Source organism: Rhinolophus ferrumequinum, chromosome 10 (assembly GCF_004115265.2).
Source record: "Rhinolophus ferrumequinum isolate MPI-CBG mRhiFer1 chromosome 10, mRhiFer1_v1.p, whole genome shotgun sequence".
NCBI classification, from domain to species: domain Eukaryota; kingdom Metazoa; phylum Chordata; class Mammalia; order Chiroptera; family Rhinolophidae; genus Rhinolophus; species Rhinolophus ferrumequinum.
Window position 1 is genome coordinate 29990807 of NC_046293.1, and position 23504 is coordinate 30014310.

Genomic DNA, 23504 nt, shown 5'->3' on the forward strand with positions numbered 1-23504 from the left:
CTAGGGTTTATTGAAATCTGCTATGTGCCAGGCAGTGGGAATAAAGATCAGTTAAGATACCCTCACTCCAGACACTCTGTAGTATTGGAGCAATGGTCATACTTTCCTTTTAGAATCATAACCTTTGGTCAGTGTGTTTAGGCTGGAGACAGAGAACCCCTTTAGGAAGCTGTTGTCACGGTCAAGCTGACCATGATGGAAGCTGAATTGTGGTAGTAGGTGCAGTAGGGATGGAGAGGAGTGGACAGCTATGGGAGATATTAAGGGGGCAGAATGAATAGAATTTCGTGAACATTTGTATGCTGAGCAGAGGAGGGAGAGAACAAAACAACTCCTAATGATGCCGTTTGTCAGATTAGGGAATTCACCCGAAGCAAGGCTTTTTCCCAGGCCAGAAATCCCAGTCTCAGCTTCCCTTTCTAAGACTTTCACCTGTTCATTCTGCTGTTGGCGTAGTGCAGAATGCACCATAGTCTCACCACTCGTCCTTTCCTTTTTTGTTCTTGTAACAAGGAAAAAACATTGAACATTTTTATGGAAATTTGATTAAAGCTATGAAGGTAAAAGAAAGAGAGGCTATTTTTCTGTTTAGAAAACATTAGCAAGATGAGGTTCATGAAGCAAAATCGAAAACTAATGCAGTTGTTTTAATGATTCAGGAGGAAAAGGAAATTCATGCTTTTCCTTGAATTATTGGGGTGATGCTTTGTTTTACTAGTGACCCAAGAATGAGTGTTATGGTATGCTTTTTGTAAAAAAATTATCATCAACTGGGGCACCGGAAAGTAAGTTTCCTATGCTACAAAGCTGCTAAATTGGGCAGGGACAACAGAGGAGGCACTAATAGTCAATGAAATTGGAAAGAATTTAGATCATCCATGTCACACAAAGCCAGCAAAAGGCTGTTTGTAGAATGTTAGCTGCTATCACACTGGTTTGATATTAACATTCTAGTGAATAATTAAAATATTCCTGTTTATTTTTTAATAAAAAGAAAAAAGCATATACATTACCTTAGCATTTATAATGTTACCTATAGTTGCATTCACAGATGTTGAGATTTCTGAATAAGATCGTAGATTAGATAACTTAGTTAAAAAACACATTTCTTCTGCCTTTCTCAGCATTCTCATTTTACAGTTTCATTAGTATAATGCCTTCCAAAAATGTAAAATAAAAACCCTTAAAACTACTTTGAGGCATTTTCATTATAGATGGTATTATCTAAATTGAATGGTTATTAAATATACTTTTCTGCTGAAATTATTTTTGAAGTACATTTCTCATTTTCATCTTCTGTCTGTAAGCACACACCTAGGCATAGCTGATACTCTATTGCTTCCTGCTCTGCTTTTTAATGTTCACACTCTCATGAAGTGATCAAGTATTCCCTTATAATTGAATATACTTTTTAGTTAAACCCACCCCTTTCCACTAATTGTTTTCTTTGGTTGCTCCTTCAGGGCCAGACTGGAAAAGTTCAGGTTTTTATTTAAGACACTTGACTGGGAGGAAAAGCGACTCACACAGAGATGGGAAAGAGATTCATGCCCAATAACAGAGAGAGACAGACACTTGTGAAGCCGTAGTCTCACGATCTTGTGTGATGTTGTATTTGGTACTCCTCTGTTTTTTTTTTTAAGTGTGTTTTTCCAGGACCCATCAGCTTCAAGTCAAGTAGTTGTTTCAATCTAGTTGTGGAGGGCACAGCTCACAGTGGCCCATGCGGGGATTGAACCAGCAACCTTGTTGTTAAGACCACTTTGCTCTAACCAACTGAGCTAACTGGCTGCCCCTGTATTTGATACTCTTAAAGGTATGCCATGTTTGGGTAATTCTAGGCATATATGGGATTATTGGATCCCACTAATTTCCAGAGGATCTACCTGAATTTACATCTGCTAAACGGTAGTTACAGTGTTAGTAGAGTAATAAAAGGAAACATGCAACTGAGGAAGGACAAGAAGAGTAAATGGTATTAGAGGAAGAATTTTCAGAGATGTGAAGTGGTCATGAGTTGGGAGAATGTGAAGACTGAACACTCTGCCTCCTGCTCCCCACAGTCAGAAGTGGAAGGAAGGAAGCCTTTAGTTAGAAACTTGTTGAGAGTTCAGGTGCTTTGGGAGCTTAGAAAAGAAATCACAATGTGGATTTTTTAGACAAACTGTCTCTTTCCTTAGTGCCCCAAATAAGTTCAAGCAAGTACAATTAGGATAATGGTTGCCAGGCATGGTTTTACAAACTCTAAATTTTTGCCAGAGAAAATACAGATGGAAAAATACCAGGTAGGAGCCAATGTATATAACCTTGACTTAAATGTGGCTCTTGTACATACATGACTGGCAACTAGCCAGCACATGGGCAGAGAACTTGGGAATGACCCTACTCCTCAGAGCTGCTTGTGGGAGTTTCCTCTTTCTCTCCTTCTCTTTTTCCTGGCTGGTTGCTGCTGTTCCTGTTTCCTTATCCTCTCCTGAAATACCAGCTTGTCTTGGACAGGGCAACACAACAGTCCAGTTTGTCTCTTCTCTTCCCTTGCAGCTGTTGCTCTGCTAGGCCCAGTGCCATGTTTTTGGCTGCGCCCTCCTTCCTCATCTCCCCCCTGTATCAGTCCCCTCCCTAGCCCCAGCTCTGTGGTGAAATATCCTGGAGAGTTGAGTTTGATTTGTTCTGAAATATAAGTGACCTAACCTTGAACTATTCGAGACTCACCTTTTAACACCTACGCATGTGATGTCTTTCTTTTTTTTTTTTAGTAAGTTCTTATATTGTTTCCTAGGACTGCCATAACAGTGCCATAGATTGAGCGGTTTGAACAATAGAAATTTATTCTCTCACAGTTCTGGAGGCTAGAAGCCTGAGACCAAGGTGTTGGCAGGGTTGATTCCTTCTGAGGGCAGAGAGGGAGAACCTGTTCCAGGCCTCTCCTCTAGCTCCTGGTAGGGCACTGGCTTGTAGGAGCATCACCCTGATTTCTGCCTTTGTGTTTACATGGCGTTCTCCTGTGTGTGTGTGTGTGTGTGTGTGTGTGTGTGTGTGTGTCTCTTCACATGGCATTCTTTCTACAAGGGCGCTAATCGTATTGGATTAGGGACCCACCCTGCTGCTGTTACTAATTACATCTGCAGTGACCCTATTTCCACATAGTTACATTTCACTGTGCTAGGGGTTAGGACTTCGACATATGAATTTTAGGGAGGACACAGTTCAACCCACAACAAATGAGTCCTAAATAAGGAAAGCAAAGCTAGAGTTTAGGGAGGAACTTTTTGCTCATTTTGCTCATGTGTCTAAGGGCTGGGTGCCTGTTTTAGGTACAAGAGAAGCAGTGAGATTATATAAATCTATCACTATCGTGAGATGACACAAACTAAAACAACCAGTAAGTGGTAGTGGAGAGGGCTGATGGAAGAAAAGCAAGTGAGCCTGTGATTGGTGGCAGTGTGCCAGGAGGCAAGAGTGAATAGGACATGGCTCACTGGTGAGAATTATTTCTAATGATTTGTGCCGGAGAAGCTCTCAGCTCCCATAACTCCTCACTACTCACTCCTCCCAAAACCTGGATACCCAGCCTTTCTCACCTTGTCATCTTGAGATTCCTTGTCCAAATGCAAACTCCACTGGTAATTTCAAGTTCAGAAGAACTCCATCCCCAACCTGGCCGATACGTGATGGAGGTGATGGGTTGTAGAGACTGACAGTCACGTGTATCCTGGTCTTCCTTGTTTCCTAAGAAAACATTATTATGCAGAATGCTTAGGAGGGGATAGTATTAATGGGACTTCGGTTCAGGAAAGGTAAAACATACTTTTCTGAGCTGTGCTAGGACTTACTATCAGGTGAAATTGTTTATATGGAGAAGTACATTTTAATTTCCAGCCAACCATGAATTTACAAGCTTTCAGAATGCGTTCTATTTCTAGGTTGGAGAATTGTGTATGAAACTGCTCAATTTAATAATTAAGGTAGAAAAATGTAACTGGTTTATCTGTGTTGTCAACTAGCAGTTTAATATATGCAGATCCTTTAAATCTAAATCGAAAACTAAGTAGTCAAAATACATAAATAGATAGAGAAAAAGTAAAAAGCACACATAATTTCCCCAGAGACCTTACCCAAGGCAAAGGAAACACTGCAGAAAGCAAAACAAAACAAAACTAAACTAAATAAGCCTAACTGCTGCCTGGTAACCTTGTTTCCCTACCAAATCTTGCTTTTTTTCTTTTTCATTTGATTTATGAATCTAAGACGTTTCATGCTTCCTGGAATCTTTATGAAAAGATTACTTTTAAATGCAACAATTTCCATTTTTGTTAATGCACTGAAAAAAAATGAAGCAAATGAAGCGGGGGGGGGGGGGGGACAGTATTTTCTGACCTAAGAAAAAACTGGCTGTCTTCCTAAATTTTTATTACTAGTCTCTTTAACACATTAAATTATATGCTCTCTTTTCCAAGAGGGTATTGACAAATATATCCTTTGCACAATGGCAACAAATGACTTAATGGGGCTTTGGTTCTCTGTTACATTCTTTTTCCAAAAATGAATATGGATTACATTTATTATTTTTTTTTGAGATTTAAAGAAAATCTTAGTATAAATTAAGATAGAAATACCTTGAGAGTTTCCAAAATCAAGGTTAGGAACCATTGATTTATGAATTATAAAGCTCATCTTCATATGTGTGTTTCTGAGTAATAGAGGTTAGAAATCTTCATAATTTAGTATGATTTATGAACCTATTTTAAGAATTAGATTCTATGAATAATTAGATAAAGAAACAGCAACTGATAATTTGGTTACATTCCCTATAGAGTTCAAATTAAATTTTGCAAAAATCAGATTTAAAGATTGTTTTCTTTCTTTTCATTCAGTCTAATTCAAAACACATTTTCTAGCCAATATAATGAACTTGATAACAAATGTCCTTGGATGATTTGGAGTATAGAAAAGTAGTGTTAGAATTACAAAGATTATTCTAAAGACCAGTTTGCCACCAACAAAATGAATAAAGAAAAGTTGTGTGTTTGTGGACAATTTTCAGCTAAAGCAATGATTTCCAAATTGTACTGTATGACACAGTATTTCAGTTGAAAACTTCTTTGACAAAGAGATCAAAAGGTCAAACAACTTTGGGGAAACTGTGTAACATATACCCCTGTAAGCCATTCATAGTGCACATGCACTTAGAAAAGACCCTGAAAGTTTACAAAAAGAAAAATTATGTATTTTTAATAAGCCCTCATACAAAACCTGTTTTAAAGTATGACAAAATTTTTCTCATGTATCATTATTAATACTGAACCAAAGAATAGAGTAATGGGTATTATTAGGTTCTGTCAAGATCTGTAGACACAGAAGGTTGTGTGGGAGTATAAATTTTTAAGCAGACAAGATTACAATGAACACATAACTATAGGAGCATAATCATGCCGGTATAAATAGTCCAATTTTAGAAAATCTCCCTTGCACTCTCTTTTAACACTGCCCCTTTCCTGTTCGTATTGTTCAGACAATGACTATTGTCTGAAACTCCATGGTTAGATTCTCATTCTTTATATTAAGCCTGTTAAAATTTAAATTCACTTAAAGGAAGTAACAGGTTCACTAACTGTGTAACATTACTTGAGCAAAACTACCGTATTTCCCTGAAAAATAAGACCTAACCGGAAAATAAGCCCTAACATGATTTTTCAGGATGTTCATAATATAAGCCCTACCCCAAAAATAAGTCCCAGTTAAGATTGTCAGCCAGACGAACGCATTTACTATGTCCGTTGCAACACACGACGGACGTATTACGTTATAAAATAATAATATTAATATATAATTAAATATAAGTAAATAATATTATTGACATTAATACTTAAAATAAATGATAACATAAATTATAATTAAGTATTTGTAAATACCCAAGTGGGCGCCTTTGGATGAGAGGTAAACAGATGAACTCGAGACTTATTGCCGAATGACCAACAGGAGTACAGATACAACACACGAAAAATGTGTGCACTTGATAACGAACAGACGTGGTTGTGTCTAATATGAATCTTCATAATTCAATATCGTGTGTTGTAACGGATGTACTTAATGCACTTGTGTGAAATAAAGAAACGTTTTCTGAATTTAGGTGCCTGCAATTTTTTGTCGCTTTTGTGTGGATCATCATTCTTAACTGTCATTTTTGTTGCCACTCCTGTCTCGTAAGTCTTCAATTAACACTTGATTTAATGGTAGATTTAAAGGGAATAATAGTTTTACACCCAGACAAGATGAGTGCAAGAAGAAAGAGCTATTCAATTGAGTGGAATTGTGGAGGACTCCGGGGGCAAGAATCTTACGGCTTTCTGCAAAGAGAAGAAGTTGGATCTCTGAATTGTCTGAAAATGGCGAGCAGAGTACGGTAACCTCAGTCAACAGGTGGATGAGGGAACTGCTAAGAAGCGCAAGTGTGGATCAGGTAGGCAACCATTATTTCCTGAGCTGGAAGAGATCATCTGTGAATGGATTGCTGACAGGAGAGCAAAGGCTTTGGTTGTGCGGAGGGCTGATATTCAAACATTTGCCCTTGCAATAGCACCAGTTAGAAGTATCCCCAGAAGAATTCAAAACATCACAACACTGGCTGGATGGCTTCCTTCAGCTATATGAACTGTCTCTAAGATCGACAACACTGTTCAAGCTGGAAGATGCTGAAGTTATTAAACGTGCACTTGCATTCAAGTCCTTTGTTGATGGCATTGACTTTTCTAAATACTAGCTCTCCAGCATGATTGCTGTGGATGAAACTGCAGTGTTTATGGGCCAAGAATCTCAAACGACAATTGATCAGAGGTGTGCCTCGTCAATCTGTATTCCCTCCACTGGTTATGAAAGTGCATGTGTTACCTGTATTTTGGCAATTCGTCTGGCTGGAAAGAAAGCCCCATTTCTAATCATCACTAAGGGCAAGAAAGATAAGGTTGAATGTGTTTCAGGCATTTATGTTCTTGAAACCGAAAAAGGCTGGTGCACACAAGCAGTTATAAGGAAGTGGGTCAATTTAATGCTGCCACTTGTTTTGTGAGGTGGCCAAAGAGGTCTGCTAGTCTGGGATTCAGCCAGCACTTACAGCGCCACAGACATGAAGAAGTTCTTTGCAGAGAGAAGAATAGATCAAATAATGATTCCCTCAGGAATGACTGCCTATCTTCAGACTCTTGATATTGCAATAAACAAGCCATTCAAGGACCATTTGCATATGGAAATCAATGACTACATTGAAAATAGAATGGAGAGAAATCAGTGTGGAAACTTTGTGAAGCCTAGCCTGCAAGCATTTGTGACTTGGGTGAAGAATTCATGGGATAAAATCACTGACAGCTGTGTTGCCAATTCACCATGAGCAGCCTACATGGACAAGAAGTGCTCATTTAAGGAGAGATTGGGGCCAATGGTTCTACAGGAAATGGAGTTGCAAGAAATTCAAGCCAGAATTCGGGGTTGGAGAGTTATGACGATGTTCCAGAAGAAGATGACATCACTGTATTTGAATAAATGTAGATTTTTGTACATGAATAAATGTAGATTGTTGTACATGAATAAATGTAGATTATTGTACATGAAAAAATAAGACATCCCCTGAAAATAAGCCTAATGTGTCTTTTGGAGCAAAAATTAATATAGGATCCAGTCTTATTTTGGGGGAAATATGGTAGTTGATAGATGAAGAGAACGGGATGTGGATTTTGTGAAAATATTTGATTAAAAAACATCCATGGAGTTGAAACCTTAGGTTACAATCCCTTCTTCACCCTGTACCCTGTCCCACCCCACTGTGAAAAGAAGTCAGGACATTTGTCCAGCCAAAATCAGAAACTCTTTAAGAAAAGAAAATTTCTCTTTAGGCTGAAAGCAGTGTTCCCAATCAAGATATTTTGTATTAATACTCTGATTAAATAAATAAATAAATAAATACAAAAGGAGAGCAGAGGAAATTTAATACAAAATTTGCTCAGTTAAACTGACTGAAACTAAGACTAAAATCAGAAAAACAAAACCCAAACTTTCCCAATTAGTTAATGAGCAACCGTGACTTAAGAGTGTGCTGGATAAATTGCTCTCTCTGACTATGTCTAGCTGAAGAAAGAAACCTCAGCCATTCACTCAATCATACCCCATTGTGGACTCCAGATCTGTCACTGTCTCCTCTCCTCTCCAGCACTCGTGTATACGCCACTTTGTGCTGCCTCTCTAGAATGGAGCAGTTTCTAGTCAGGAAAGCTTATTAATCATTGAGGAGCACACAGCGTAGAATGCAGGCGTCATTCACAGATATTTGTGGTGGGACTGAATAGGTCAAGGAAAGGTCCGTAGAACTGGGAAGCATAAACCTGTGCTGCCATCCAGGATTTCTCAAAATTCCTTCTTGGACAATTAGCCTTAAAAATAGACCTATTACTTTGTGTGTTACAACCAAACTTTCTCAGCAAGATAGCTTCAGTGAGAGCCTGAAGTGTCAGGTAACTGTTCTATTTTTTAATTTTTATCAGGGTTTTTATAAAGCTCTTAGAACAGTACTCAGCACATGGTAAGTGTTATGTAAGTATTTATTAAAGAGATTAATTAAACAGAAACCCTATTTTATTTATACAAGTAGCCAGCTATGGAATCATTGAAGAGTTTAGTTGTCTTTAGTGTAGGCATTAGTCTTTTTTAAAGCTTGCCTAATACTGAATTTATTTAGATTTGTATATTTATTAACTTTTTACTGTGACCATTGTGTCAGCTGTATATGGTCAATATAATGCCAATGAATGAGGAGCCATGACCTTCAAAGGGTGCGTAGTTCACTGGGATGGGGAGTGGGGTCAGGCACACAGAAATTTTTCATCTTATTCAGGCCCAGTATGTTCTCCAATTAGCTTTTTAAGACTTGTAACTTAGTTTCTTCCTCCATTTTCTACTATTGCTAGAGCTTCTTATCTCTGTTTGTTGATAAAACAGTTCCTTTCTCTCTGTTTCTTCAATAACTTGTTCAGAGAGATTGGGATATGGATGCTTCATTCACTAGTTTCTCAGATGGATGCTTCTCCAACAGAAATCGGCAGTTCTGCGGCTTTTCAGTTTCAGCTTTTCCCAATAATTCCTAATAATAAACAGCTTACTAGGATCCCTTTCACCTGCTGCTATTCCTTCCACATTTTATTCAGGTGGACTCTTGACTTCTTTTATCTGATTTACCAGTGTAGATGTAGTGGGGAGCTGAGGCCTGGATAGGCATAGCTGGTGGTATGCAGGGGTTGCAGCTAGGCAGAGCACAGGGTGTCTGTGGGGGATGCTACTTTGTGTCCATGTCTGCTGAAAGTGATGCCCAAGGGAAATTAATGGATGTAGTACACCATTAGGTTTCTAGGTCAGCAGAGTGTCAGTAAACAGTCCAGGGACTGCATCAGATAGGTTTGAATGTGGTTGCAAATAGCACAGAACTTTATAACAGTGGCTTAAATAAATAAGGAATTATTTTTATCATGGAACAGTAAGTCCAGAGGTGTAGACAGTCACTGCCCTTGGTTCATCATCAATGTCAGGATAGGAGCCTCTGCTAGTCTCTTGGCACTTCCTTCATGGTTGAAAGATGGCTGCCACAGCTCCACTTATCATGTTTACATTCAAAATAGGAAGAAAGCAATATCAGTGCTGCTACATCTTGAAGGAAACAGTTGAACTGGGTCAGGTAGGATTTTGACAGGAAGCAAAAGGATGGAGAGTTCAAAGTTGATAAGGGAGAGGGTATTTCTGCAAAACAATGACTAGTCAGGTTTAGGAGGCAGAAGTGTGCAGTGGTTAAAAGCCTGGACTTACACTTAGAAAAAGCTGTGTTCAATTCCATTCATGACATTTATAAACTGTTGTCTTAGATGAGTTCCTCAGTATCTATAACCCCTGGTTTCGTCTTTGGTAAATGGAGATAATAAGTGTACCTGTCTTTTAAGTTATTGTGGAGATTAAATGAGAGTAGATATATAAAGGGTTAAGTTGGAGCCCGTAGCACCTAGTGAGTTCTCAAAAAGGAGACCTAATCTACTCCTACTACTTTTGTTGTTATTGTTGTTAGATCACCATCATCACCATCATCAGAATGAGCGAGAGTCCAAGATACTTTAGGGTGAGTAGCAGAATGGACCAATGGAATATTAGGCTAAATTCAGATTCTGGAGAGTGGAAATTCTAGAGTTTTATTTTGTAAGCAGTTGAAGGTTTTGAGATGAAAAATGCCATGATCAAACCCGTCTTATCAGTCCATTCCATATTTCAACACTTCTTTGCTCCTCATACTTAAAAATTTTTTGTGTTCTTTAATTTCTATGTATTACATATAAAAACCGGGCCAAGTCAATCCAGAAAACCTTCTTTCTCAAGAGTAAATTTATGATACTTGTGTCAGAAGCACAAATAAATACATCTCGAGCATAAGCTGCCACTGTTAGCTGTCTCTAACTCTGTTTTTTAAGTGCCTTTTTACCTTATAGGTTATCATTGTGAATCCCATTTCCCATTTCCCATTTTTGGTAATAAACTTAACAGCTGCAATTTTTTCTTTTCTGAGGTTTTACATTTTTAAGTTACCTATGTATTCACTTTGGATTTTGACATTTAATAACTCCCCTGAAATACCTGGGAGAAATTATATCTATAATATAACGTGAACTTTAGGAGGAGGAAATAAATACTGCACTCCAAGCAATTATATAGGTAGTATAAAAAACATTAAATATGTATCAAAAATTTTAAATGTAGGTTTGAAAGGAAGATAGGTAAATATCTAACTTAAACATATTAAGAAACTATTTATATTGTTTTCTGATGGGGGAAAATCTGCTAAAAATGAATAGCCTTTAATCAAACCTATTAGTCTTATAATAGCATGTTCTGTGAGAGACAGATAAAGCTTCTGTATTGTGTGTAGTGTAAACTATTTGTCTGAAATATACATCACTACCATATGGTTATATGTAATTTCTATTTAAGAGTGTCAGAAAAGGAACCCATAGACCATCTGCTACAAGAGAACTACAGGATATGAATATGTATATATATATATATATATATACATATATAAAATATATGTATATATATATATTTCATATATATAAAAAATGTATACACATTTTAAGAAAGGAAAAAACTGTATTAAAATTATAATACTCGATACATACCGATAACAAAAGATAAATACAAGTCACATTTGACTTTTGCAATTACAGGAAGTGCTCAAAGTGGTTCCCATCAGTGTCCAGACACTTCTGATTACAGCAAACTACTGCTTGAGCATAGATAACATCTCTTAAAATGGACATACATTTTTTGGCACCCCCGCTGTTTGTGTGTGTGTGTGTGTGTATGTATTGGCAAGACAATGCCTTGAAAAACAATTTGCAACATCCAGGAAGATAGAGTTCTAGTTAATATGCAAAATGGATCCAGCTTGCTGGCATGTATTAATTCATGACTTTTTCGGTGTCTAGGTCAGGACCATTCTTCCTGCCCAATTCACAGACTTCTTTCCTCCCTCCGCCCTTTCTCTTTGCCTCATGTGTTTTCAGGAATTTGTGAATGATTCTCATATACCAATGATGCCCGTGATTTGGCAAAAGTTTGCGGTGACTCTTTCTGATTAGACCCTTACCATAGAGGAGATTTGCTGGGCCTCGTTTGCTGAGGAATCAAGGTCTCTGATGGTGGCTGAGTAGAAAGGAATACAGATAAAGGCATGACTAGTTGAAAAATAGAGACAGAATTTTAACTTGAAAATTGTTTGTGAACAATGGGAATGAGGCAGCATTGTCTTTATAAGTGGTTGGTAAGTGGTAACTGCAGTAACCTCCATAGCCAACCCGAGAGCTCCACATGGTGAATAGTTTCCATTCAGAGCCTTTTCAAGGTTTAGCATCTATAGATCTGCTAATGGAAAGCATATGAGTCTCCAGGTACAGTGAAGAAATCACCTAGAGATAAAACTCCCCACAGAAAAATTAACACAATTTTTTTATGAAAGACAGGTCACTGTAAAAAGTAACTCTACATAGTTATCAATTGTTGAAAAAAAAAAGATTTATGATGACATTGAGGTATGATAATCTCAAATATGTTCTGCATTGTTTTTAAAAGCTTTGTGTTTAAAATTCATAGCACTTTCTAATCCTGATAAAGTAGCTTAATTTTCTAGCTTGCTTTGTTCAGTAAAATATATTTCTAAATCCATTTTAAGTAGCTATTTCTTCAATTTGAGTAATTTTCTCTCGAGTTAATAGATTCCACACTAGCATACCTGACTTTTAATGTTAATATATACTATATATTCCAAACTTGCTTGTGACAATGGGAAGCACAATCAAAATGAAATTCAGTTGTTTAAAGCATATCTTGCTTGTTATTTTGTTAAAATGCTTCTTCATTGTACTCTTCCTTGCCCAAAGTATAGTGATACCAAATCACATTTTACTTAGTGTTGAGGTTCCATCTCTCTCTTTTCTCCCAGCAAATGCGAAGGAAAAAAGAATGTGTTAGATATGGTTGTGTCATTTTAAGATAAGATGACTTTAAAACTACCATATCAATAGAGGACATTTGCTTAACATAATAAATCCCTACACCAATAAATTCAACCGTAGCGGCTGGCCAAATAAGGAAAGCATTTTGATTTCGAGGCATTTGGCATCGATAACTTGATTTACAAATTGATGTTTTCATTTTATATTGAGTCTAAAACACTTTGCTATTTTATCCACACCATTTTACCTGTACAATAACAATGCCTGTAGCCATTTCTGGCATTTTCTTTTGACCATCCAGTACTGGCCTAATGTCATGAATCTCATTTTTTCTTTTCAGTAATGCCACCAGCTCTCTGAAGAACAGGGTAATGTGATAAAGACAGACAAAGATTTTTTTTCCTTAGGTAGCCAGACCAGGAGAAAACAAATAACTTATTACTGAGTCAGGGTTGACTTTACCCATGCAGAGTCCCATTAAGGAAGGCCTTGTCTTGTGCACTGCTGTGTCCCTAGTTTTCACAACACCACTTGCACATAGTAGGTGCTCAGTAAATATTAGTTGAATGGATGTTGAAGGTTTGGGAAAGAGTAGTTGAATTGAGCGCAGTGCTTTGAGCACAAGTCATATGCAGTCTTGAGTTTGTAAGTGTGGTTTAGAGTTATTCCTGTGTGTTTGAAAACTCAAAGCAAGGCCAATTCCACACAGGATTAAGGGGCCAGCCAGATGGCCAGTTTCCCAGGGTGTTAATCCATAAGAGGCATTGAAACCACTGAAAATGTTCAGACAGGAAATTGCATTTACTAGAATTCTTCTACTATATGTGATTGGGATTGGGCATCCGACATTCTAGGAATATGCTTTTATGTTCTCCAAACATATATTATCTGCTTTCTAAGGAGGGCGGGCCCAATTAATTACAGAGCTTTTGTTTGGTGAGCTAAGTATTCAAATGTGGGGACAGAGCCGAATTGTTTGGATGAAAGAGAATAGTTCAATTCTGTCACCAGGGAACTACTTACTCTACCTCTAGGCAGATTTAAGCCCTTTCTGCTAAATAAATTTAAACCAACGTTTAAAGGATATTAGTTTAAAAGGACATCCAATTGTAGCATACGCGAAGTGAATACAGATTTTGGTGTCTCATTGAAGCCCTAGACCAGTCCAACAGAGATATATAATTTAAAATTTTTAACAGCCACATTAATAAAGTAAAAGGAAACAGGTGAAAGTAATTGTAATAATGCATTTTGTTTATCCCAATAAATCCACAACATATCATTTCGATGTGTAATCCATATAAAAATTATTAATGAGATATTTCACACATCTAGTTTTTGTACTGAGTCTTCAAAGCCCCACGTGTATTTCATGCTGCTAGCACATCCCAGTTTGGACTAACCACTTTTCAAGTTCTCAGTAGCCACAGTGGTGAGTGACTATCATATTGGATAATATAGTCCTAGACCGTGCACACGGCAGTCAGGGACTCCCAGCTGACATCATTGAGCTGGTTCTAAAAGGCCCTTTAATCAGAATTCTCTCTCTTTGGCCAGCATGAAGTTCTTAGTGTTAACACTACTCTTTAAAAATCTTTTACAGAACTATAATGATGAACCTGTTGAAGTATTTTTCCTCAAAAGTAATGCTTTAAGTAGCTTAATGCTTGAATATGAATAATGTTCATTTGCTTATCCTAGTCCACGTAGTGAAGCAATATCAATAGATAAGTGTATCTACTTAGACCAGTGATGGCTCAATGTTATGTTATCATTAGGGGTGATTAGAAAGGAAGCCTGCATTATGGATGCCATACTTGGGAGCCAGTAGGAAACCACTTACAGAGAAGATGAGGAGTAACCTTAAGACATGAGTTCAGGAAAAAGGGTGAAGGTCCAGATGATTATGTAAACTTGAGTTGTCAACTAATTGATAATTTTACTTAGATTTAGTTTTATTTGTTTTCCTGTTTCTCACCCTTCCTCCCTTGTAAACACCCCCCACCTTTTTTAAATTTTAAATTAAGATGTAATTCCCATAAGATAAGCTTTACCCTTGAAAGTGTACCATTCAGGGGATTTTAGTATATTCACAACGTTGTGCAAGCATCCCCACTATCTAATTTCAGAACCTTTTGTTTTACTTTCAGATGGTCTAGGGCTCCCTGACCCCTAATTCTCCTTGCTTGATGACCTTATTCAAAAGAAGGGGGAGAAAGGGGAAAGAGGTGAGAACTAAGAAGTGCAGCATGACTTTTTGGGGAACTTATTTCTGAACTGTGAACTCCATGTAGATATTTACAAACATCCTCAGAAGCACTAACAATATTAAAAATTAGAGGAGGCATTGAGCTTGGTTTAGGAGACATTATGTTGTTTCACAGTTTGACTCTTGGTTTTGACTCTTGGTTCAAATGCTGACAATATGGTCTTGTAAACATTTGAGTTAAATAATCCTTTGCTTTCTCCAAATTTGTAAAAAAAAAAAAAGGAGTTGTTTGAAAGATTAAACCATTGAAATCCACTCTAAAATAGATATTTGCATTGATTGGTAACTCATCTCTAGCATTATTGCAGTTCTGAAACTCATTTCAAATAAGCCAAGTTTTAGAAGTGAAAGGAAACTTCTAGCATATTAGATGTAACTCAAGAACTTTTGTGTGTGTCAAATGATTCTACCACATCTTTGTATGGTTAGCCATAATTGTTTAAAATAGTCTCCCAGGGACAATACTGTCAATTACCACAGATTATATAGTCAGAGTCCCCACCTTGTATTTCATTTGAATCATTTTGTTTTGCATTATTTTAAATGGCCACGTTTTTATGTTTATTGAGGGGAAAGCAACAACAAGGAATGTGGTTATCATGAGCTAATCTTACCCTTGGGGTATTTGAGATAGTTTCTAACTCTGAGATTGTGATTGCTTTCTGATTGCCATTGAGCCTGAACACGACTTACTACTTAATTATGATGCGCTGTTGCCTTTTTCATGTGATAGACTGAATCAACTGAGAAGTATTTCCAGAGTTCACTTATTCAGATTGAGGGAAAGAACTGAGAGAGCAGGTGTTTCTATTTTTTCCTTTCCTTCTTAGATTTTTCCTCTCTTTTTTAGAAAACATCTCCCCCTTTTTCATAAGGTTAGCTGTTATCCCTAGATCATGTAAGGATGTCTGTAGTATAATTGGTCTCCAGATTGAGTATTAACACCGTATTGATACCTCCACAGGGCCTTCTGCTTCCATCTTTACCCTGACCAGTTTTTTAGCCATAACACTGGATCTGTATAGCTCACCACAAATGATTTTCAAGCCTATGTTGAGTGAAAGAATACAATATCAAAGAATATGTTTTAATTTGGGGCTTCATATTTTTGTACAGTATATTTGTTAAAAGAAAAAAGTGTCCCATTGCAGATTGCAAGTATAAATTAGTATCAGAATTACCAGACAAACTCTCTTGCTAACTTTAATCAGTGATTTTTTTAGAGAACGATAGAAAACATGGTGCTAAAGAATAGTGTGCCCAGAAGCTCTTATTATTGGGTTGGCATGAATTCCACTTAATGACAAGCTTTCTCAAGCAGCAGTTGATTTTAATCCTATTTTTCATTTGTGAAGTATAAAATGTTAATAATACCTTCCATTGTGCTGTTCTTTTGTAGCATAGTAGAATGTATCCTCTGTGTTCACCAAGACTCTCTTTAAGATCCTACTAGTAACTTCCTATCTCATAAATAAGATTTGTTCAAGAAATAAAAATGTATGTTTTCCCATTGTTAGCTATATGTTTTTCTAATAATCACATCTGAAGCTTATTATGCAGTAATAGCCTTAAGATATTATTTTTTTAAATGTACTACTTTGGTCTTAATACTAGTTTTTAATCTCCTTGTTTCTATGAAGTCTGAATGAGATTTTCAAAATTGAATAATAATTTGATCCGTTAATCTTTTGAAGCTAGTAATTTTATTTTCCTCTCTTTGCAGTCTCTGAGGTTCGCAAATGAATAGTGCTTCATTACTGCACTCTGCATTTAATAACCATTATCCATTATCTTGTAATTAAGACTCCCTGTAACGAATCATGAGGACAATGCAAAAATACATAGTACATTTCTTTAATGAACTGGAAAATGTTCATCTTGTTCTATTTAGTAATGAGTTGCTGAATAGTCATTAAATCCACTGGAGAATAGAGCTAGATGGATTTTGAAGACTGTCTTGAGTTTGTGGTTAATCTATTAGAATTAAAATTTCATCTTCTATTTTTATCAACAGCTGATTAGAAGTCATTCTGTTTGACCAAATTGATTAGAAGACCATATACAAGGGCAGCTGTTGTTTAATGAAAGTTTTTAATGAAACTGTACCATGGAGACTTGTAATTATAGGCCTTACAAAAGCTTTGAGTTGCTTTAGACCACAAAAAAAAGTATTGTGCTAGAGATTTCAAATTAGGAAAATAAAAAAAATTAATATACTACTATAAATTTATTATTAATTTTCATTTCAACTAATCACAGTTGAATACTAGTCTATTTCATGTGTTACTTTTGACTTCAGGTCTTTCATCTCCTAGGTTAGTCATTTCATTGAAATTGTGGGCACTGATGAAAGAGCATGTATATGGATAGCTATTTTAATTGTAAGATATTTTCTCATAAGGTTTATTCCACAAGCTGAGCAGAGGTGAGCTTGGTTAATGTTGGATTTGCATAAGCTCTGAAGAAAGTCTGTGGTGCTCTGGGATGTTGGATATTCGAAATGTCGCATTTATTTCTCTAAGGTAATTTTGTTTTAGCAGAGGGACAGGGAAACAATATTAAAATAAGAAGTAAAACAAAAGTGTGTGCCTACTTAGTCCCGTTGGAAAATCCATTGTTCTTTTGACAGTAGTAAAATATTAATGTACTTTCTAAAGTATTTTGTGTAATTAAAGCTAGGTCTTATTCCTGGATTTAAAGAAATAGACAGTGGTGCCTGCATGCTTGAATTGCTGTTTTAATCTCTTGCGTGGTATCTGACTCTTCATTGTCTTTTCTCAACCTGTCCAAAACAGACACTGCATTTAGCGTCTTAAACACTGATTTTGGGTGATTAGACCTCATGTTTCCTAAGGGACTTTTACAATCACATGTTATAAAGTACACATTGACACACACACCCCCAAACATAACTGCCCTCCACTCCCCAATGCTCCCTGGTCCCCACAGTGATTCCTTAGACAAATCCATTTATCATTCTTTGGATGTGTCTTATACTTTTCAGTGTTTCTTCTAATGGTAGTGTTTTTCCATCTGCCCTCTCTTCTTTATATTTGTTTTTTCCTTCAAAGTCTGTACCAAATTCTACCTGTTCCTTACCATTCTGGCTAAAGTGAATCTCTGAATCTTTCCAATTCTGTTGAACATAATAGTTACTTGGCATATGTCTAAAACACCTTGGATGCCATATATAATTTGTATCTCTATTCATACCTGATTTCTAGATAATAAAGTTGGCCTTAATATTTAAGGACTTCTGGTTTTATGTGAAAAGCTTGGAAGTTGTCATTACTGTCCTTTAGAACAGGGAAAATCTGAATAAATTGAAAATCAATGACTTTTCTAAGACTCATCAAAGAACTTAGGTCAGAGGGCAAACTGCCACCTTGAAATCTGGAGAGACAGGCAATCATGAGAGTTACGACCAAGATCTGCTTACCTGCCAGAGCCATCATCTGATCGGAACACTTACATGGTAATTTTGAGAGATTGTTAGATGCTGAGTGTGTCCTGATACTTGGTGGATTTTTCCTCTAGGAACCCCAGATTTTTACAGTGAAGAACCAAGAAAGATCCTCTATGGGCTCTCGCTGGAGAAGGGGAAGATAATCATTGTGAAATACGCACAGAGCATGCTCCTTAACAAACGCCTCCTCTCCAGGGCAGAAAACTTTTACTAGAGTCTTATCCTACCTGGGAGGGCATTTCCCTTCTAGTCTTCCTGCCTTACCAAATTGGGGAGAAAAGCTGAGACACCCTTGTCATGGTTACAGCCAGGGACACAGGCCCACTAAAAGACTGAAATCGAATCATAAGATTATAAAATACTTCCTCTCCTCCATACATTACCACCATACCAATAGGGCTTCAATAATCCTGTAGATTACAGCTAACAGAGCTGAAAACATAGACTCTCTCTGAGGAGGAATATTTAGGAAGCCCAAAGTAAGCAGGGGAGAAACAACCAAAGATACTATAAGATTTGGAGACTCTGGTACCTATGGCTACAGCAGACATTAAACACAGCCCAACGCCTAGCCAGATTACCATAAAATCTCATACTAAAGTCCTGTTTATATAATAGTTTTATTCTGTTACCCAATATTCCATGTCTGGCTTTCAACAAAAATTACAAGAGATCTAAAAGGCAAGAATAAAATATAGTCTGTAGAGAGAAAACAAGTATCAGAACCAGATTCAGATAAAACAGAAATGTTAGAATTACCAGAAAGAGAAATTTTAAATAGCTATGACTAATATGTTAATGACTAACGGTAAAAGTAGATAGCATGAAAGAATGATAGGTAATGTAAGCAGAGCAATGGAAACTCTAAGAAATAGTTAAAAGGAAATGCTAGAAATCAAAAACACTAGAACAGAATAAAATGTTGCTTTAAGCCACTGTGTATGTTATAATTTGTTTAACAACCACAAGAAATTAATACAAGAAGAAAGATATAAAACTGTCTTTGTTCGTAGATGACATGATTGTCTATGGAGAAAATCCCCCCAAACCAACAAACTCCTGTAACTAAGTGAGTTTACCAAGGTTGCATGATACCAGGTTAATATACAAAAGTCTATTCCTTTCCTACCTACCAGCAATTAACAATTGTAATTTAAAATTTAAAAAACCACCATTTACAATAGCAAACCAGAAATGAAATACTTAGGTGTAATCTAACAAAAATATGTACAGGATCTATATGCATAGCTATTAGATTGGCTAAAATCCAAAAATTGACAACACAGATTGCTGGCGAGGATGTGGAGCAACAGGAACTCTCATTTACTGCTGGTAGGATTGCAGAGTGGTGCAGCTGCTTGAAAGACAGTTGGTTAGTTTCTTTCAAAGCTAACTATGGTCTTTCCATACAATTTAGCTGTTGCCCCTAGATACTTACCCAATTGATTTAAAGACTACGTCTACACAAAAACCTGCATATGAATGTTAATAGCAGCTTTATTCATAATTGCCAAAGACTGGAAGCAACGAGGATATTCTTAAGTAGATGAATTGATAAACAAACTGTGGTGTATCCATATAACAGAATATTATTCAGCAATAAAGAGAAATGAACTATGAAACCATGTAAAAACATGAGGGAACCTTAAATGCATATTGCCAAGGGAAAGAAGCCATTCTGCAAAGCTGTATGATTCCAATTACATGACACTCTGCAAAAGGCAAAACTGTTGAGCTAGTAAGAAGATCAGTGGTTGCCAGTGCAAGGGGGAGGTGAAAATGTGAAGTACAGGAGATTTTTTTAGAGTGGTGAAAGTATTCTGATATTATAATGATGGGTATATGACATTGTACATTGGTGAAAACCACTAAAAGTTTCACAAAGAGTGAACCTTAATGTATGCACATGAAAAAAAAATCACTTAGGAGGTCAAGGGATTCCAGGATAGAATGCAAACCGTGACCAAAGAATCTAAATGTATTACAAATGTGTGAAACAACCTCTCTGAAAGAGGTGGAAGAAAAAGGTGCTGTCCTAAGTAACTTTATAAATCAGTGGCTCCTATAAAGCTTAAGGCAAAGAAACATCATATTAGCAGTCTATTGGAGTTGATGAAATTATTTCCATTTATGGTGTGGTTGTAACAATTCTGATAGCACTATACATGGTTACTGGATGTGAATAATCAAATAAATGGATGGCAGTTGGCAGGTGTAGGTTTCTCACCGTTGGAGTGAGAGTTTAAAGATAAGCAAGGGAAGGGGTCTATAATGGTCCAGGTAGTTAATGGGTCAAAAGTTGGGAACATCAGTATAGCTTGTGTTTAGTTTGCTATAGATATAGGTAGTTGCATATGGTATTATTAATAGATGTGTGTGTATAAATGGGTTAGTATTCACACATATATTTCTTTGATCAGTCAGCTGAGAGGGTTTAAAAGCAGACCTCTACAGTAGCAATGAGTACACCTAGCACCAAGATCGTAATTTCTAATACCATTCTCCAATAAAAGAAACTAGGGCTCTTTGGAAAAATGGCTCACTCTAAGACTGGGGCAGAAAACATACAAGGTGAGCCTTTGGTAATAATAGAAAGTAAGTGCTTTTAAAACAAAAAGGCCACATGATGGGGGGTGTCAATGGAATACAGGAAGCAACTGAAAGAGCTCCTAGTGACCAAAGCTTGAACTATTTGAGCAACAAAATAAATAGAGTAATATTAGATTATAAACCCAAATATAAAATATGTATCTTTGAGTCAGCTTTGATATAAATAATTGTGAGTGAGTGAATGAATGAATGAATGAATGGACAAATCCCCCATGCAAAAAATTCCAAATAATTTATGTAGATATTCTCCACTGGAGGAGATGGATTGTAACTCCCCATTCCGTATGTGTAGGATACAAGTAAGAACTTCTTTCCAAAGGGTATAGTATGGAGAATAGGAAAAAGGGAGTGGTTTTATAGTGCAGAAACCTAGCAAACAATACCTCCACCAAGTGGTCAAGGTCAACATCAACCGTGGTAAGTCATGCTGATAGTATGTACCATTCATATGATGTGGTGAAAATGGTACTTTACCTCTATGGTCTTCCACCCCAGAAACTCATAACCCCAGTGTAATTATGAGAAAAATATTACAGAAATCCCAATTGAGGGAAATTTTACAAAATACCTAACCATTACTCAAAACTATTAAGGTCATCAGAATAAGGAAAGTAAGCAACTGTTACAGCTAAGAAGAGCCTATGGAGACATGACAAATGTATTATAGTTCCTGGATGAGACTGGATTCTGAGTAAAACTAAGGAAATCTACAGTATAGTTTTAATTAATAATATCAATATTGATTCATTAATTATAACAAAGCTACTGTACCAGTACAAGTTGTTAATTAGAGCAGAAACTGGGTGTAGGGTATATAGAAATTCTACTATCTTCACAATGTTTCTGTAAATCTAAATATATTCGAAATTAAAAATTTATTTTAAAACAAAACATTCTCTTCTGAGCCACACGCCTAGTTTTGTTAATAAGGCCTGGAATGAAACCCTAAACCGTTTCCTTCCCCATTAGGCAGTTAAGGATGGAAGATATTGTAGTATGATTTTTCTTTGTAGCTTTTACTGCCCATCCATCCATCCATCCATCCAAAATTTATTCAGCTTCTCATATGTGTCATACTCTGAGGACATGCATAAGAAAAATATAGCATGTGCTCTCAGATATGCTTACAATACAGTCAAGAAAGGAGGACAGATAGACAAATAATGTGTAGGCTACTGTTACTACTCCCAGGCTACTGTGATATATTAGGAGGAGAGTATCCTCCCTGACCCTGCCTCCAAACTCTTCCAAAGGAGGTTGGATCTTTTGGTTAACTTTTGATGGTTTGCTTTTTAAGTGACTATACCTTTATTTCAAGGCCTCCAAATGTGGTCTTTGTCTTTTATCTTAATAATCTTTTCTTTCAAGATGCTTAAAAGAATTTAGATGATATCCAGTGTTTTACCCAGAATCTTTCTAGTGAATCCAAGCAGTGTCACATATTAGAAAACACATTTTGGTCTCATTGTGCATTATTTTGGGATGTTCCCCTCACCTTCTTACATCTATATGGAGGTTTTAATTTCCTCTCTGTTTGTCTCCTGATGTTGTAGGAGCCAGGTAGCGGTTTTGTAGTCCCACTCCATTCACCCATTCATTTCATGTATTAATCAACTTAGCACATGACCCATCAGGGCTTTTGCACTTGCTATTTCCCTACTTGTGATGCTCTTTTCATAGATTCCTGTCATTCAATCTCTGAATTTCACTCATTAGAGATATCTTTATGACGACTCTATTTAAATATAGCTATCTCTCCCCAAATCCATCGCTCTCTATCTCATTACTTTGCTTTAGTTTACTTCATAGCACTTATCTTCACCTGGCATTTGTTATACATTTGTTTATTGTCTTTCTCTTCTAGAAATTCTCATAAAAGCAGGAACTTTGTCTATTTTGTTTAGTGGTCTATTCCCAGCATCTAGAACAGTCTAGAACATCATAAGCACTCATAAATATTTGTTGAATGAATGCGTATATGACAAGTATTTCTCCATTTCTCCCATGGGCCTGCCTACAGAGCAAAAGAAAAGACGGCTTATGATGATCTGTTTGATATATCAGAATTCTTATGATATTTATACAGATTGCAATGCTACCTAGATCCTTGCTCCATTTATATTTGTATAACACTTGACAGTTTTCAGAGTGCTTTCCCGTCGATTGTCTATTTTGATTCCTTAAGTAACACTATGAAGTCAGTAAGAATTTTCAGATTTATTGTACAAATGATAAAGGTTGGGAGATGGAATTTGCCAGGTAAATATCAGAGCTAGAAACCAGATCTCCTGACTTCTACCTCAACAAGTGATTACCCACGATTATGTTTCATTTGCACTTGCACATAGACTGTGTATGCTTTTGAGGGCAAGGGTTTGAATTATTTGTTTTTATGTTTTTTCACTGTGCTGTACACACAGTGTGCTTACTAAAGGTGTATCAATTTGAAACTTTCAACCGACAGAATAGTCATGCAAGTATCTTTTCCAATTGAAACTAGAGGGGAAAGTTTTGGCCACTTCTTACCTCCACTTCCATCACCCACTTCTTTGACTGACCTTGGGAGAACCTCAGAGGTTAGCCTTACATGAGGGTCCATAGATTCAGTGGGCTAGGGCTGTAAATT

The 23504-nt window shown here is 36.7% G+C and overlaps 1 protein-coding gene across 1 annotated transcript in view; it reads left to right on the plus strand.

Moving 5' to 3' along the window:
* DERA (deoxyribose-phosphate aldolase) overlaps positions 1 to 23504 on the plus strand; it is an 82223-nt gene that overhangs the window by 53086 nt on the left and 5633 nt on the right. The gene's annotated exons all lie outside the window — the stretch shown is intronic.